The 18131-nt window shown below is 37.8% G+C and overlaps 1 pseudogene; it reads right to left on the reverse strand.

Moving 5' to 3' along the window:
* The window catches only part of LOC109811529 (ubiquitin carboxyl-terminal hydrolase 26-like), a 133492-nt pseudogene that overhangs the window by 84799 nt on the left and 30562 nt on the right, over positions 1-18131 (reverse strand).

The following is an 18131-nucleotide window of genomic DNA, read 5'->3' on the forward strand; positions in this document are numbered from 1 at the left end:
GTTTCTCACTCCCTTGTTGTTTTTGTATATGTTTAAATTATGTTGCAGGTGATCAGCATCATGAGGATGTTGGTGATGAGGCTTAAAGGCTTCAATTGGGCATGCTCTGATAGGATGTGACATCGGGGCATAGTTATTTTTAGTTTAATATGTTATTGTTTTAATAACTTTAGTTTCTCTTCTTTGTAATTTCTAACGAAGAGATAACGTAGATAAAGTTTATAATTCAAGGAAATTGTATGTTAAGAATTGTAATTTGAACGTTGTTGATAAAAGACCAGAATGAATATCTTTGTTATATTTTATTACATGATTTGGAAAATATAAATTGATTCCTAACTAGGAGGCACTGCCACCTTTACTGGAGTTAATTTATATTTCCTTTATTATTATTTGTATATATATGATTTCTTGTTTTTCACTAAATTGTATTGAAAATCTTAACTTCTTTTCTTTTATAATTTTTTTACACTGGAGTTACGAATGTGAATCTTCTACCTTGTGATATCTGAAATATTTGTCAACTATGAAAAATTTTATTTACCCAATAAGAAGAAAAGAAATATTTTATTGTTACATTTGTTGTATATTAATAATGGGGTAGAGGGTGTCACATTTAGTGGTATCAGAGCAGGTCGATCTAATCGACCGTGAGTTATGAGTTTACTATGCTTATTTGGTTTACTATGTTTATTTGGTACATGAATGATGGACTGAACTGATTGTAAAACTTGTTGGTATGCTAGTATGATGATTGATTATGTTTATTGATTGTATTATTTTCTTAGACTATGGCTGGTAGAAATGATCGTGCGATTGCCGATGCTCTTCAAGCATTAGCACAAGCTATGAATAATAACAATAGGACTGAAGTTACTCCTAACTGGTTGGAGCAATTTCAACGAAATCACCCACCTACCTTTAAAGGAGGATATGACCCAGATGCTGCTATGAATTGGCTAACAGAAATAGAGAAAATTTTCAATGTTATGGATTGTCCTATCGCTCAAAAGGTGAAGTTGGCCACATTCATGTTGACTGCTGATGCTCACTTTTGGTGGGAAGGAGCACTTCGGAGGATGATTGATGGAGGGGTGCACTTGAATTGGGACAACTTCAAGAAGGTCTTTCTTGAGAAGTATTTCCCGGATGATGTGAGAAGTCGGAAAGAAATGGAATTCCTTGAGCTGAATCAAGGGAACGACACAGTGGCTGTGTATGCTGCCAAATTTGATGCTTTGGTTCGTTATTGCACACACTACCATGGTGAGGGTGGTGAAAGAGCTAAATGCATAAAATTTGTAAATGGTCTGCGTCCGGAAGTAAAAACTGCAATTAACTATCAGGAGATATATCACTTTCCCACTCTGGTCAATAAGTGCAGCATTTATGATCATGACAACCGTGCTCGTGCTGCTTTTTATAAAGGAGTTGGAGGTCCTATCCGTGCTGTGAGTTCTAGTACTTCGGGTAGGAGCAAGCCTTACTCCGCTTCTAATAGATTTCAAGGGAGTAAAGCTGCTGCTAATAAAAGCAAGTTGCTTACTAGAGGATCCACTGTTAGTGCTACTGGAAGTGTTGGAGGGTCTGTGTCCACTCCTTCAGTAAGATGCTGGAAGTGTGGACTTGTTGGTCATAATCAGTCTGAGTGTCGTGACAGGGAAGTTACCTGCTTCAACTACAATGGTAAAGGTCACATCAGTACCCAATGTCCTGAATCACAAAGAACACATGTTATTGGATCGGGTTCGCAAATTGAGCGTCCAAAGACTGTAGGGAGAGTATTTGCTCTTAGTGGTGTTGAAGCTTCTCGGTCAGAAAATTTGATACAAGGTACTTGTTTCATAGCTGAGACTCCTTTTGTTGTACTATTTAATTCTGGTGCAACCCATTCCTTTATTTCTGTCTCTTGTGTCCAAAAATTGAATTTTCCTGTGTCTTTGTTAGATTTTGATCTAGTTGTTGAAACCCCTACTAATGGTCCTGTGACTACATCCCTAGTGTGTTTGAAATGTCCTTTGACAGTTTCTGATAAGCAGTTTCTAGTTGACTTAATTTGTTTGCCTCTTAGTCAATTAGATGTAATTCTTGGTATGGATTGGTTATCTTCTCACCATGTCCTTTTAAACTGCTTTGAGAAATCTATTTCCTTTGGTGAATGTAAGAGTACGGAATTTCTTAGTGCTGCTGACATTAAAACTTGTTTAAAAGACAATGAAAGAGTGTACATGATCTTAGCTTCTTTAACACTTGAGACTGATAGTAAGCTAGATGAGATTCCCTTAGTGAGAGAATTTCCAGAAGTATTTCCTAAGGATGTGTCTAGTTTACCACCTGAGAGAGAGATTGAGTTTAGCATAGACTTAGTACCAGGTACCCCACCTATATCTATAGCACCCTATAGGATGTCCCCTAAAGAGTTAGTTGAGCTTAAGTGATGGAAGAGCATGGGCTAAAGGCCCAACCACTAGAGCTATGGCCAGGAGGTTACTTGAAGATTTGACTGCTTCAGAGCTTAGTGGGCCCAATGGGCTTGGTGGGCCTAGGGTGCTTCTTACTTGGGCTTAATTGATTATACACCATGTTTAATTGTACTTTCTTAGTTTAGGAATCTATTTTCATGTTGGTCTTGTATTTTGACCATAGATTAGGGTTTAGGCTAGTTGGGCCTAGTTTTGGGCTTCATGGGCCTTTGGGCTTTTGGTACCCAATATTGGGCTCATTATTTTCCTTGTAATATTTCCTATTGATTGTATTCATTAGACCATTGTATTTTGGTCATTAGTTTAGGGTTTAAGGAGGTTTAATAGTTCATTTGAATTAGGACAAATTAGGTCAAATTTAGGATGAATTTAAGTTGCATTTAGGTCACACTTTTGGCACCACCTTGGTTGCACAAGTGTGACACCGAAATGCAACCCTAAATTCACTCTAAATTCAACCTAATCTATCATTTAGCACTACATGACCGGTCATGAGCATGTGACACAAGGTTTGAATTCAAATTTGAATTTGAATTCAAATCTTGGCGCCAACATGTGACCAATCATGTGGCGCCAAGTGTGCTCCTCAATTTCGGATGCTATATGTTTCCCTCCTCTCATCTTTTGTACACACTTTTGATCATAATAGAAATTTGAGTGCCTTTGGCCGAGTTTCCCTCTTCAAAAGTCTCTTTGAGTTCATCTTCAAAACCTTAGGATTTTCCCCTAGAATCCTTCTCTTTGAAGTGTGCTCTCCCTTGAAGCTTAAGCTTGGATGCTTCCCTCCTAGTTCTAGGTTGTTTCATCCGTGAGTTCTTAACCTTGAGTGTGTGGAAATTGAAGAACAAGTCTCCATTGAAGAAGATCCGGTCCAAGCAATTCCATGGAGAAGCATTGCCTTCACTTCTCCTAGTGTTGCTATCATTTTTGGTATCAAGAGCAAGGTCTTCAAGGAGATAAGTTCTTCATCTTGTTTTTGGTCCGAATATTTTTGTGTTCTTTGTGTTCTTATGTTTGTCTTAATTGAGTTTCAATTCGGATCTATATTTTGATGCTATTGAGTTCATAGATCCATTGTTGATTGTCTTGATTTTTCTTCCATAATCAACTTGTTAGGAACTATTTGCTTTGTGCTAATTTTGAGTTTATTTTGAGTCTCTCCATTCCTTGTATGTGTCCGTGATTGGACCTCATGCATTGCATTTAGATTTTGTTTTTAAATCTTTGTTTTGTCTTAGAAGTTTGTGTTTAGTCCTTACTTGTTGCAAATTCCTTGAATAGCATGTTTAACCTAGTTTTATTTTGAGTTTTGTGTCCATATTTTGCTTTCGGTTTACCTATTGTTCTTGCCTCCTATATGTGCTTTTTCTTTTGCCTTTTTGTGTTCATAACTTGCTATTAGTTCTAGTAAGTTTCCTTAGAGTTAGGTTTCCTTTGTGTTCTTAAGTTTTCAAATCACCTTCCATTAAAAATCTTCTAAAAAAAATTTTCAAGTGTAATCCTATTTCTAGTGCACTTTCTTGTGGATTCAAATTTTAATAAAAAAAAATTTAGAGGCTGAAAAACAGAGATAAAACAGAGCCTAAAACAAAAGAAAAGACCTAAAGTTCAAAAGAAAAATAGTTCAAAAAGAATCCAAACCAAAACCTAAAACTAGTGCACTAGTTTATCATTCTCACTTGAAATTTGACCTAATTTTTGGCTGATTTGTATTCTCGGTTTCTATAGCTTGGAACCTTAGAAAAATTTGAAATAAAAGGCAAAAACACTCTCTGGAATCTTAATTTGATACTGGAAAAAGAAAGAATTAAAAAAAAAAATATATAATACAATTTAAAATACAAAAGCCGAGAGGTGTACATTGGTGAAAATTCATTTGGTTCCTTGTTATTGTTTTGGCTACTAATTTTGCTATACTTGTCCAATTGCTTTCAAATTTTTTTTGTTTTGTTCATCTATTCTAGTACCTATCTAGGAACTCTTCTCTCTGAGTGCTAGCTTTTATTTGGAGTCTTAATTTTCAGTTTTACTTGTTGAACTTCTTTGAGTCTTGTCATATACACATATTACTCTTAATTTTGGTATAAGCTTTCCAAATTGTGCTTTGTTGCTTGTCTAGTTTTCTTTCAATATTTTCCTGTGCTGGAAGTGACCTTAAATCCTTGCTCAAGGATCAAGCATTGCTCAACAAAGAGTAGGAAAAATTTTGGACACTATAATCACCAAATTTGACCTAATTTAGTGACCAAAATCCTCCTAAATCTCCTTCACTTGAGTGACCAATTCCTTCACCTTGTGAGGCAGCCACCTTAACCTCTTTGTTGTGTTTCTTTTGCAGGTCCAGGAGCAGCATATTGAAGGATTAGTGGCGGATTAAACACTTGGTTAAGTGTTAGAAAAGTTGAACACAAAACCGCCACTAATTGGTCACCAAAGCCGCCACTTTATTGTTTTTTAGGCTAGTTTAATTTTTGTCAATTCTCTTGTATTTTTAAACCAATTTGTAAAGCTTGGAGGGAGTATTAAGAAGCTGGTCAGGTATATCTACATCCTTGATAGACTCTCACGTGTAGTACTAGTGGAAGTGGCTTGGAAATTTCATATGTTTCAAGCTTCCACTTAGGATATCCGACTAGTTGCTTAACTTGCTTCTTTTAAGATTTTTTGTACTTAATTGCTTTACTTTGTTGCCTATAAACGTCTAGAATTGTGTAGTTTTATTTGCTCACGTTGAGTTAAGTGTCAAAAACAAACAAATTGTGAAAAAGCATACAAAATTTTTTGTGAAAAGTTTTGAGGAATTGGAAATACCACAAAGGAGTTTAGTGATTTCCACTTGAAAAGGCTTGGTTATTAAGTGGCTCTTTGTAGCTCACCTCCCTTGATAGTGCAACTTGTACACTTAGACTTCCAAGTGCTATTTTCATTCTTAGAAAATACCAAAAACATTTTATAACTTTTTGGCATAGCATACAAATTCTTTTTGCTTAACCATGAGTCATCATTCTCAAGGTAGTAGTGACTTTGATACTCCTAAAAGTTTTGAAAGAATTGTCAAGGAGGTTGAAGCACTAAAACTTTGGAAAAATGATGAGATGCTTCAAAAACAAAAAGAGAAACTTGAAAAAGAAGTACAAATCATGGCTTTGGAACAAGAAATCCAAAAGATTAAGCAAAGGGAAGAAAAACTTTTAAAAAGATTAAATAAAAATAAAAGTCCAAAAGGTTCTTCTAGGAGCTCACCCAAGAGCTCCAATGATTCTCAAAGTCAAAATAATGATGGTAGTATCCAAATGGATGCTTATTATCAACCAACACCTAGGAGAGTCATTAAAGAACACAAAGTGAGGGAATCAAGGGTTGATCTCCCTTACTTTCATGGAAAAGATAATGTGGACACCTACTTGGATTGGGAGATGAAAGTGGAGCAAATCTTCACTTGTCATCAAGTAGGTGAGGAAAGAAAAGTTCCTTTGGCCACCCTAGCTTTTCAAGGACAAGCCATGTATTGGTGGACATCCTTGGAAAGAGAGAGAAGACTTCACAATGATCCTCCCATCACTTATTGGAATGAGTTGAGGAGTGCTATGAGAAGAAGGCACATACCTTCTTATTATAGTAGGGAGCTTATGGATAAGCTCCAAAGGCTCCAACAAAAGGGTATGAGTGTTGAGGAGTATAGGCAAAAGATGGAGTTATATCTCATGAGGGCTGGGATAAGGGAAGAAGAAAGATTGACCATTGCTAGATTTCTAAGTGGTCTTAATTTTGACATAAGAGATAGAGTTGAGTTACTCCCTTATAGGGACCTTGATGATTTGGTCCAACTTTGTATAAGGGTGGAACAACAAAATTTGAGAAAATCTTCTTTTAAAGGAAAAACTCAATCTAGTTCTTATGTTAAAAAAGACTACAAGAGGGAGGGTCAATTTGATTCCTCTAAGAAATTTGGTAAAGGTCTTGAAAAAGATAAAGAAAATGAAAAAGAGAAAAACAAAAATAGTGTCACTTCTAGTAGTAAGACTAGTGACATCAAATGCTTTAAATGTCTTGGGAGAGGCCATATAGCTTCTCAATGCCCCACTAAAAAGGTGATGATTTTGAAAGGGGAAGACGTTTATAGTAGTGTTGATGAAACTAGTACTACCACTTCAAGTGATAGTGAAACTAGTGAAGAAGATCATCACATTGAAAGTGCATATCCTTATGATGGTCAACTTCTCATGGTTAGAAGGCTTCTAGGAAGCCAACCTCATGAGTCTCATCTTTCACAAAGGGAGAACATATTTCACACAAGGTGTAAAGTTTTAGACAATGCTTGTTCTCTCATTGTGGATAGTGGGTCTTGTTGCAACTGTTGTAGCACAAGGTTGGTGGAGAAGCTTGGTCTTACTATTATTCCTCATCCGAAACCATATCAACTTCATTGGATTAATGAAGATGGGGATATTAATGTTAATCAACAAGTGAAAGTCAAGTTCTCTATTGGTAACTATGAAGACCAAGTGGTTTGTGACATAGTTCCAATGGAAGCTTGTCATATTTTGTTGGGAAGGCCATGGCAATTTGACAAGAAAACCATGCACAATGGCCTTACCAATGAAATTACTTTCACTCATAAAGAAAAGAAATTTGTACTTCATCCTTTGTCTCCTTCACAAGTGATAGAGGATCAAGTACAAATGAAAAAGAAAAGAGAAGAAGAAAAAAAAAACTTGAATAAAAAAAAAGAAAAGAAGGAAAAGAAGCATAAGTTTCCAAAGAAGGATGAAGAGAAATCTTTTCCAAAAAAAGGAATTCAACAAGAACCTTTAAAAGAAACTTTGATTGTTGAAAAACCTTCTTACATTCTTCTTTGTAAAGGTATGCTTCAGTGTCATAATTTAAGTATTGAACTTAGTTCTTTATCTCCTCAAGTTTCTCATTTATTAAAAGAATTTGATGATATATTCCCTCGTGAAGGTCCACAAGGCCTTCCTCCTTTTAGGGGTATAGAACATCAAATTGATTTTGTGCCTGGGGTTAGTCTACCCAATAGACCAGCCTATAGGACAAATCCTCAAGAAACTAAGGAGATCAAGAATCAAGTCCATGAATTATTGAATAAGGGTTGGGTACAAAAGAGTTTGAGTCCCTGTGCTGTGCCTGTATTGTTAGTGCCCAAGAAAGATGGAAAATGGAGAATGTGTTGTGATTGTAGGGCCATTAACAATATCACAATCAAGTACAGGCACCCAATCCCTAGACTTGATGATATGCTTGATGAGTTACATGGTGCTTCCATATTTTCTAAAATTGATCTTAAAAGTGGTTATCACCAAATAAGAATTAAAAAGGGTGATGAGTGGAAAACTACTTTTAAAACCAAATTTGGATTATATGAGTGGTTAGTTATGCCTTTTGGTTTAACTAATGCACCAAGTACATTCATGAGGCTTATGAATCATGTCTTGAGAGAATGTATAGGAAAATTTGTGGTTGTTTATTTTGATGATATATTAATCTATAGTAGGTCTCAAGATGATCATTTAGGACATCTTAGAGAAGTTATGATGATCCTTAGGGAAAACCAATTATTTGCAAATCTTGAAAAATGTACTTTTTGTGTAGATCATGTGGTTTTCCTAGGGTTCATTGTAAGCAAAAATGGGGTTCAAGTGGATCCCGAGAAAATTAAAGCCATTCAAGAGTGGCCAAAGCCTAAAAATGTTAGTGAAGTTAGGAGTTTTCATGGTTTAGCAAGTTTTTATAGAAGATTTGTACCTAACTTCTCTAGCATTGCTTCACCCTTGAATGAGCTTGTCAAAAAAGATATTTTATTTGAATGGACTTCCAAGCATGACCAAGCATTTCAATTACTTAAAGATCAACTTACTAATGCACCCATTTTAGCTCTACCTAATTTTGAAAAGACTTTTGAGCTAGAATGTGATGCATCAGGAGTTGGCATAGGAGCTGTGTTATTGCAAGGAGGACACCCCATTGCATATTTTAGTGAAAAACTAAAAGGTGCCTCCCTCAATTACCCTACCTATGATAAGGAGTTGTATGCCTTGGTTAGAGCTTTACAAACTTGGGAGCACTATCTTGTGTCCAAAGAGTTTGTCATCCATAGTGACCATGAGTCACTTAAATATTTAAGAGGTCAAGGTAAATTAAATAAGAGACATGCCAAATGGTTAGAGTTTCTTGAACAATTTCCATATATTATTAAATTCAAGAAAGGAAAATCCAATGTTGTAGCTGATGCTTTATCTAGGAGACATACCTTGCTTGTGTCCCTAGGAACTCAAATTCTTGGATTTGATAATATTAGGGAATTGTATGAAGAAGATCTTGAATTTGGTGTTAATTATAAAAAATGTCAACAAAAAGCTTTTAATGGTTTCTATATGGCTGAGGGGTATTTATACAAAGAAGGAAGATTGTGTATACCCCAAGGATCCATTAGGAAACTATTAATTAAAGAGAGTCATGAAGGTGGGCTTATGGGGCACTTTGGTGTTGATAAAACCCTTAGTTTGCTAAAAGAAAAATTTTATTGGCCCCATATGCGAAAAGATGTCCAAAGGCATTGTTTTAGATGTTTAGCTTGTTTACAAGCGAAGTCTAAAGTAATGCCTCATGGAACATACACACCTTTGCCTGTTGCTTCTTCTCCTTGGGTGGATATTAGCATGGATTTTGTGCTAGGTTTACCTAGAACCCAAAGGGGAATGGATTCTATTTTTGTGGTAGTGGACCGATTTAGTAAAATGGCTCATTTTATTCCATGCCACAAAGTAGATGATGCAAGCAACATTGCAAAACTCTTCTTTAGAGATGTGGTTAAACTTCATGGGCTTCCTAAAACTATAGTTTCAGATAGAGATACAAAGTTTCTAAGCCATTTTTGGCGTGTCTTATGGTCAAGACTAGGAACTAAACTCCTCTTTTCAACTACTTGTCATCCTCAAACAGATGGCCAAACTGAGGTAGTGAATAGATCTCTGTCTACTATGCTTAGGGCAGTCCTAAAGGGTAATCACAAATCTTGGGATGAGTTTTTACCTCATATTGAATTTGCCTACAATAGGGTAGTTCATAAAACTACCAATATTTCTCCTTTTGAGGCTGTTTATGGGTTTAATCCTTTAACTCCTTTGGACTTGATACCTCTTCCTAATGTTGAACATTTCATTCATAAGGAAGGGGCTTCAAGGGCTGATTTTGTTAAGAAACTTCATGAAAGGATTAAAATTCATATTCAAAATCAAAATGAGAAATATGCAAAACAAGGAAGTAAAGGCAAGAAGTCTATGATCTTCGAGGAAGGTGATTGGGTTTGGCTTCATTTAAGAAAAGAACGTTTTCCAAATCAAAGGAAGTCTAAACTCAGTCCTAGAGGAGATGGTCCCTTTCAGGTCTTACAGCGTATCAATGATAACGCCTATAGACTTGATTTACCCTCTAACTATGGAGTCAGCACCACTTTTAATGTCAGTGATCTTAAACCTTTTGTAGGTGCTAGTGATGATGAGGAAGAGTCTTCAGATTCGAGGACGAATCCTTCTCAAGAGGGAGGGAATGATGGAAGAGCATGGGCTAAAGGCCCAACCACTAGAGCTATGGCCAGGAGGTTACTTGAAGATTTGACTGCTTCAGAGCTTAGTGGGCCCAATGGGCTTGGTGGGCCTAGGGTGCTTCTTACTTGGGCTTAATTGATTATACACCATGTTTAATTGTACTTTCTTAGTTTAGGAATCTATTTTCATGTTGGTCTTGTATTTTGACCATAGATTAGGGTTTAGGCTAGTTGGGCCTAGTTTTGGGCTTCATGGGCCTTTGGGCTTTTGGTACCCAATATTGGGCTCATTATTTTCCTTGTAATATTTCCTATTGATTGTATTCATTAGACCATTGTATTTTGGTCATTAGTTTAGGGTTTAAGGAGGTTTAATAGTTCATTTGAATTAGGACAAATTAGGTCAAATTTAGGATGAATTTAAGTTGCATTTAGGTCACACTTTTGGCACCACCTTGGTTGCACAAGTGTGACACCGAAATGCAACCCTAAATTCACTCTAAATTCAACCTAATCTATCATTTAGCACTACATGACCGGTCATGAGCATGTGACACAAGGTTTGAATTCAAATTTGAATTTGAATTCAAATCTTGGCGCCAACATGTGACCAATCATGTGGCGCCAAGTGTGCTCCTCAATTTCGGATGCTATATGTTTCCCTCCTCTCATCTTTTGTACACACTTTTGATCATAATAGAAATTTGAGTGCCTTTGGCCGAGTTTCCCTCTTCAAAAGTCTCTTTGAGTTCATCTTCAAAACCTTAGGATTTTCCCCTAGAATCCTTCTCTTTGAAGTGTGCTCTCCCTTGAAGCTTGAGCTTGGATGCTTCCCTCCTAGTTCTAGGTTGTTTCATCCGTGAGTTCTTAACCTTGAGTGTGTGGAAATTGAAGAACAAGTCTCCATTGAAGAAGATCCGGTCCAAGCAATTCCATGGAGAAGCATTGCCTTCACTTCTCCTAGTGTTGCTATCATTAAGAAACAAATAGAGGAACTACAAGGAAAACAATTCATTAGGCCTAGTGTTTCGCCTTGGGGAGCGCCTGTTTTATTGGTTAAGAAGAAAGATGGGAGCATGAGGTTGTGCGTAGACTATAGGCAACTGAATAAAGTGACCATTAAGAATAAGTATCCTTTGCCTAGGATAGATGACCTTATGGATCAACTAGTTGGAGCTTGTGTGTTCAGTAAGATAGATTTAAGGTCAGGATACCATCAGATTAGAGTGAGAACTGAGGATGTTCCTAAGACTGCCTTTAGAACCCGCTATGTGCACTATGAGTATTTAGTTATGCCTTTTGGTGTGACTAATGCACCTGGTGTTTTTATGGACTACATGAATAGGATCTTTCACCCTTACTTGGATAGATTTGTAGTGGTCTTCATAGATGATATCCTAGTGTATTCCAAGACTAGGGAAGAGCATGTTGAGCACCTTAGGATCGTTCTTCAAACCCTTAAGGAGAAACAGTTGTATGCTAAATTGTCAAAATGTGAATTTTGGTTGGATAGTGTGAACTTTCTAGGACATGTGATATCCAAGGGTGGAATAGCTGTAGATCCTGCTAAGGTAGAAGCTGTGTTAGAGTGGAGAACACCTAAATCAGTATTTGAGATTAGGAGTTTCCTAGGACTAGCTGGTTATTACAGAAGGTTCATAGAGAATTTCTCTAGGCTAGCTCTTCCTTTGACTAAGCTGACGAAGAAAGACCAACCTTTTGTGTGGGATTCTAGGTGTCAAGAGAGTTTTCAAGAGCTTAAGAGGAGATTAACTAGTGCTCCTGTGTTAGTGTTACCTGATCCTAGTAAGACTTTTGAGGTATTTTGTGATGCTTCTAAATTGGGTTTAGGAGGAGTGCTTATGCAAGAGGGTAAGGTAGTAGCCTATGCTTCAAGACAACTTAAAATTCATGAGCAAAACTATCCTACCCATGACCTTGAGTTAGCTGCAATAGTTTTTGTGCTCAAGTTGTGGAGACATTACTTGTTTGGGTCTAGATTTGAGGTTTTTAGTGACCATAAAAGCCTTAAGTACTTGTTTGACCAAAAGGAATTGAATATGAGGCAGAGGAGATGGTTAGAGTTTCTTAAGGATTATGACTTTCAATTGAATTATCACCCTGGCAAGGCTAATGTTGTAGATGACGCTTTGAGTAGAAAATCTTTGAGAATGTCTTCCTTGATGATTAGGGAAATGCAAATGATTGAGGAGTTTAGGGATATGAGCTTAGGGTGTGAGTTGACCTCTAAGAGTATTAAGTTGGGAGCTTTGAGAGTGACTAATAGCTTGATAGATGAGATTAGAGAAGGTCAGAAGGTAGATCCTTTCTTATTGAGACAGATAGAGAAATTGAATCAAGGTGTGATTAGTGAGTTTAAAGTTGGAGTGGATGGAGTTTTGAAACTTAAGGATAGGTTGTGTATTCCTAATGTGTCAGAACTTAAGAGAGCAATCCTAGAAGAAGGTCATAAGAGTATCCTTAGTATCCATCCAGGAGCCACTAAGATGTACCAAGACCTTAAGAAGATGTTTTGGTGGCCTAAGATGAAGAGGGAAGTGGAGGAATTTGTGTATGCTTGCTTAGTATGTCAGAAAGCTAAGGTAGAACACCAAAAACCTTCAGGTTTGATACAACCTTTAGATGTGCCTGTGTGGAAGTGGGATAGCATCTCTATGGATTTTGTAGTTGGGTTACCTAAGACTGTGAAGAACTTGGATGCTATATGGGTCATTGTGGATAGATTGACTAAGTCTGCCCATTTTATTCCCATTAATATTAGGTACTCTTTGGAGAGGTTAACCAAGTTGTACATCAGTGAGATCGTGAGGTTGCATGGAGTTCCTACTAGTATTGTGTCTGATAGAGATCCTAGGTTCACCTCTAGATTTTGGGAGAGTTTGCATAAGGCTTTAGGCACTAAGCTTAGATTGAGTTCAGCCTACCATCCCCAAACAGATGGCCAAACTGAGAGAACAATACAATCTTTAGAAGACTTGTTGAGGGCTTGCATCTTGGAACATGGAGGTAGTTGGGATAGTTTCCTACCTTTGATAGAGTTTACCTACAATAACAGCTACCATTCTAGTATTGGGATGGCACCCTATGAGGCTCTGTATGGTAGGAGATGTAGAACACCTTTATGTTGGACAGAACCTGGAGAGAATGTCATGTTAGGACCTGAGATAGTTCAACAAATTACTGAACAGGTTAAGATGATCCAAGAGAAGATGAGAGCAACCCAGAGTAGGCAAAAGAGTTATAATGACAAGAGGAGAAAAGACCTTAAGTTTAAAGAAGGTGATCATGTATTCCTTAAAGTCACTCCTTGGACAGGAGTAGGCAGAGCACTGAAATCCCGTAAGCTTACTCCACGTTTCATTGGTCCTTATCAAATTCTTAAAAGAATCGGTGAAGTGGCCTATCAAATTGCTTTGCCTCCATCTCTTTCAAATCTCCATAGTGTCTTTCATGTTTCCCAACTCAGAAAGTATGTCCATGATCCTTCCCATATCATTGAGTCTGACAACATTCAGTTGAAGGATAATCTTACTTATGAAACGGTTCCTTTAAGGATTGATGACACGAGAGTGAAACAACTAAGAGGAAAGGAAATCCCTTTGGTTAAGGTCGTTTGGGGAGGAAATATTGAAGAAAGTGCTACATGGGAATTAGAAAGCAAGATGCGAGAAGCTTATCCATTTCTGTTTTCAGGTAAATTTCGGGGACGAAATTTTTAAAAGGAGGGGAGAATTGTAACACCCAAATTTTTATTATTATTATTTTAATGGCATTTTCGTAATTTTAATAAAGTTATAGGGGTATTTTGGGTTCCGGAACGGGCCGTTCCAAAAGTGGAACGGGTCGTTCCAAATGTTGAAAATGTGAGGTTTTTGTAGTCCCAGAACGGCCTTGGAACGGGCCATTCCGGTATTAAGAACGGGCCATTCTGGTTTCAGAACGGGCCGTTCTGGTTTTTTTTTGGGAACGGGCCGTTTCGATTTTGGAACGGGTCGTTCCAGTTACAAATTTTGCCCAGATTTGAAGGATCCGGAACGGGCCGTTCCGAAATCAGTACGGGCCGTTCCGGGTGCGTCAGTTTGCCTATAAATAGGAGGCTAAGGGGTGAAAATTTATATACTGAGTGAGAAAGTGAAATTTTAGAGAGAGAAAGAGAAGAGAGAGAGAGAGAGAGAGAGAGAGAGAGAAAGAAAGAGAAAAAAAGAGAGAGAGAAAGGAAGAGGGAATCCAGAGGAGGAGGCTCTGCCTAAGTTCCAGCTCCTGCTCATCCAGGTAAGGGGGGGAGTGAGAACCTCGCTCAGGGGTGTGGGGATAATTGTTGGATAGTTGTTTGTCGGATTGGCCCCCAATCCTTTGCCGTTGTTCTGTTTAATTTTTTTATTTACTCTACTTTGTTTTTGTTGAAGGTGCTGTTGTTCTGTCCGATTTTCTATTTATTCTACTTTATTCTTTGTTGAAGGTGTCGTTGTTCTGTCCGATTTTTATTTATTTTACTTTGTTCTGTGTTGAAGGTGCCGTTGTTCTGTTTGATTTTCTATTTACTCTACTTTGTTTTTGTTGAAGGTGTCGTTGTTCTATTCGATTTTCTATTTATTCTACTTTGTTCTTTGTTGAAAGTAATAAATGAGTATGAAATTAATGTTAATAATAAATAAGTTTTAATATGAATAAGAATGCTCTCTGTGAATACCTATGCGGACCTTATGAGGAGTATTGATGACATGACCATGTGAAATATGGACAAATGACATGAGACCTAAGCATGGACTATTGAGACAAATATGATTATGAGACTATAACAAATGAGGACATGATGTACTAAATGAAATTATGTAACAAGTTAAATGTTGAGTCAATGAAATAATGAATGTATGACATGCATCATATGCATATCTTATTCCAGGTGTGCCGCTGAGGCCGCATACCAGTGATGTAACTTGCTAACAAGGTGTACCTTAGGGTCACCAGTGATGTAACCAGGTGTACCTTTGGGTCACCAGTGATGTAACCAGGTGTGCCTTAGGGTCACCAGTGATGATATGTGAAACTTCCTTATGGCGCCACATGCATGCATTTATAAGTCAAGATCATGACATCATTGCATGATAAATGAATATATATGTGATATTGATGATGTATGTGTATTGTTTATAAGTGACTTATATTTGTTGTGTGTGTGGGTGCTATCTAGCCTTTATTTCTGCACCTGAAACTGAGTGAGATGTTTCTCACTCCCTTGTTGTTTTTGTATATGTTTAAATTATGTTGCAGGTGATCAGCATCATGAGGATGTTGGTGATGAGGCTTAAAGGCTTCAATTGGGCATGCTCTGATAGGATGTGACATCGGGGCATAGTTATTTTTAGTTTAATATGTTATTGTTTTAATAACTTTAGTTTCTCTTCTTTGTAATTTCTAACGAAGAGATAACGTAGATAAAGTTTATAATTCAAGGAAATTGTATGTTAAGAATTGTAATTTGAACGTTCTTGATAAAAGACCAGAATGAATATCTTTGTTATATTTTATTACATGATTTGGAAAATATAAATTGATTCCTAACTAGGAGGCACTGCCACCTTTACTGGAGTTAATTTATATTTCCTTTATTATTATTTGTATATATATGATTTCTTGTTTTTCACTAAATTGTATTGAAAATCTTAACTTCTTTTCTTTTATAATTTTTTTACACTGGAGTTATGATTTATGAGTTACGAATGTGAATCTTCTACCTTGTGATATCTGAAATATTTGTCAACTATGAAAAATTTTATTTACCCAATAAGAAGAAAAGAAATATTTTATTGTTACATTTGTTGTATATTAATAATGGGGTAGAGGGTGTCACAGATGTATTGTCAACAGCACTACAGTAACATTAAGAAGTAAGTAACCTATAGATTAAGTGAAATAACCCCACTCAATAATTGGCAGAAGGAAAACTTGGCAACATTATTAAATAAATGGAATAAAACCTTTTATTTTCATGGTAAAAAATGCAATAGAAAGTATGCACTTACGTTGGAATAATGTTGTTAGCCCACTGGCGAAGCCAGTCACTACAAATCCAAAAAAATGGTTGCTCTAGAGGTTTTGTAGTAGCTTCAGCTAAAACAGATCGAACTTCCTGTCTCCTCTCATCAATACGACTCAATTCTAACTTTTTCCTATGCTTGTACTGCTCGCAGGAATCTAGATAAGAGGCATTGAAATTTCGAATCTCTTCAACAAGATGAGAAGGAAGACAACCGCTGTCTTGTACAATATCTGCATTGCCCTTTACCTCTTTAAGGTTAGCACCATAAACCATGGCCCCCTTTTTTCCATGCTTAAGATGGTACATCAACATGTATGCATCACTACATGAAAATGTCTCCACAAGCGAAGGTTTTAAATGAGTGGCATTTAAACCATTTCCATTACTGTCAGCTACCATTGCTTCAGAGCAATTTGAATGAAGTACATCTTTCTTAACAAATTTAGAAGAAGAAGCTCCTTCCCCAAATGGATGACAACCCAAGTTAGTAACATGTTCCTCATCAAATTCCCACCATTGCCCAGTGTTTACATCCTTGATGTGGGCAATGTAATGACCACTATTAATAGCTGTTCCTATGTGAATCAGTACAGCTGACAAGTCATATTTCAATTCAAACTGAGATGACTCAGACAATCTGTGGCACATATCAAGTTCAGCAGGAAACGAAAATGCAGAAGTAACTTTCTTCTTCGTTGTATTCTATTGGTGGAAATAGAAAATGTTCCTGCGTAGAAACACTCCTTTTGTCGCTCTTTCTTCTTGGTCTTTTGGTTCTTCTTAATCTTCTATGTCCTTGATCTTCCAAGGCTTCGGTCCAGACCGAATACTGTTTCCAAGGGGTGGGGAGGGTACCTGCAAAGGCACTCCGACGATCAAGTAAGTATTCGGTATAGAGCAATAAGTGCTTTTATAGGGAATAAATCATACCTCTTTTATGTCTCATCACCTGTGTATTTATAGTGACATATTTGGGCCTGGTGGGCCTTCTGTCTCGGGGAATGGGTAATAGGTTGTTTAGGCTTAATCTCTCATAATTAGGTGTGTAATCATTGTGTAATAGATGGCCTAATCTATCATGTGTCTTTCATGAGTTGACCTTCTTCTGGGTCTTCGTCCAAACTTGAGGCCGAAGGGGTGCTCGGCCTGTCCCGAGGCCGAAGGTGTATTCGGCCTGCCTTGGGGCCGAAGGGGTGTTCGGCCTGCCTTGAGGCCGAGGGGGTGTTCGGCCTGCCTTGAGGCCGCAGGGGTGTTCGGCCTACCTTGAGGCCGAGAAGGTGTTCGGCCTGCCTTGAGGCTGAAGGGGTGTTCGGCCTGTCTCGAAGCCGAAGGGGTAATGTCTCCGGTTTTGGTGAATATCTTGGCCTACGACCTGGCCGGGGAGGTGAGGTGCCTACTAGTACACTGCCCCCCCAAGCCCAAGGAGGAAGGACGAAGGGGTTTGAAGGGTTTTGGGGATTTCTAGGGTTTCCGTACTCGTCTTGGGAGTCGTGACGCTTGGGTGAAAGTGACTGTTGCATGCGCAGCTGCCCTAGGGTTTCGAGCCCTTAGCTGGCGTCGCTTCAGTTGAAAGAGCATTAATTAGTGACTTTTGGGTTTTCGGTGGATTTGCCTATATATATGGTGGTAGGGCAAGGTCTTGGGTGTGCCATTTATTTTGAAATCCTCTGCCCCGACGCCCTGATCGTCTTGTCTCCCGAGTACTTCACTTAAAAAAAGGTAGATTTTAGCTTCTTTTTTAATGGCAACCGAGCCAATTGATTTGTCATTGGGGTCGTCTATGAACTCTAGGGTATTATCAGTTGATGTCGAGGCCGAAGTGTTGGCTTTCAATGCCGAGGTCGAGGCAAGGAGTTCTCCTCAATTGGGGCTTAGTAATAATATTGGGGAGTCAGATAGTTCATCCGGTTCGGACATTCCGGATGCTGAGATGAGTCTTGAGGACTATAGGCAAAAGTTCCCCCCTTGTGAAGTTCCCGGCTATGAATGGGTGGACGGCGAAGTGGCCACCTACTTTTCTCGT

This window comes from Cajanus cajan, chromosome 8 (genome assembly GCF_000230855.2).
Source record: "Cajanus cajan strain Asha chromosome 8, NIPB_CcT2T_4, whole genome shotgun sequence".
NCBI classification, from domain to species: Eukaryota; Viridiplantae; Streptophyta; class Magnoliopsida; order Fabales; family Fabaceae; genus Cajanus; species Cajanus cajan.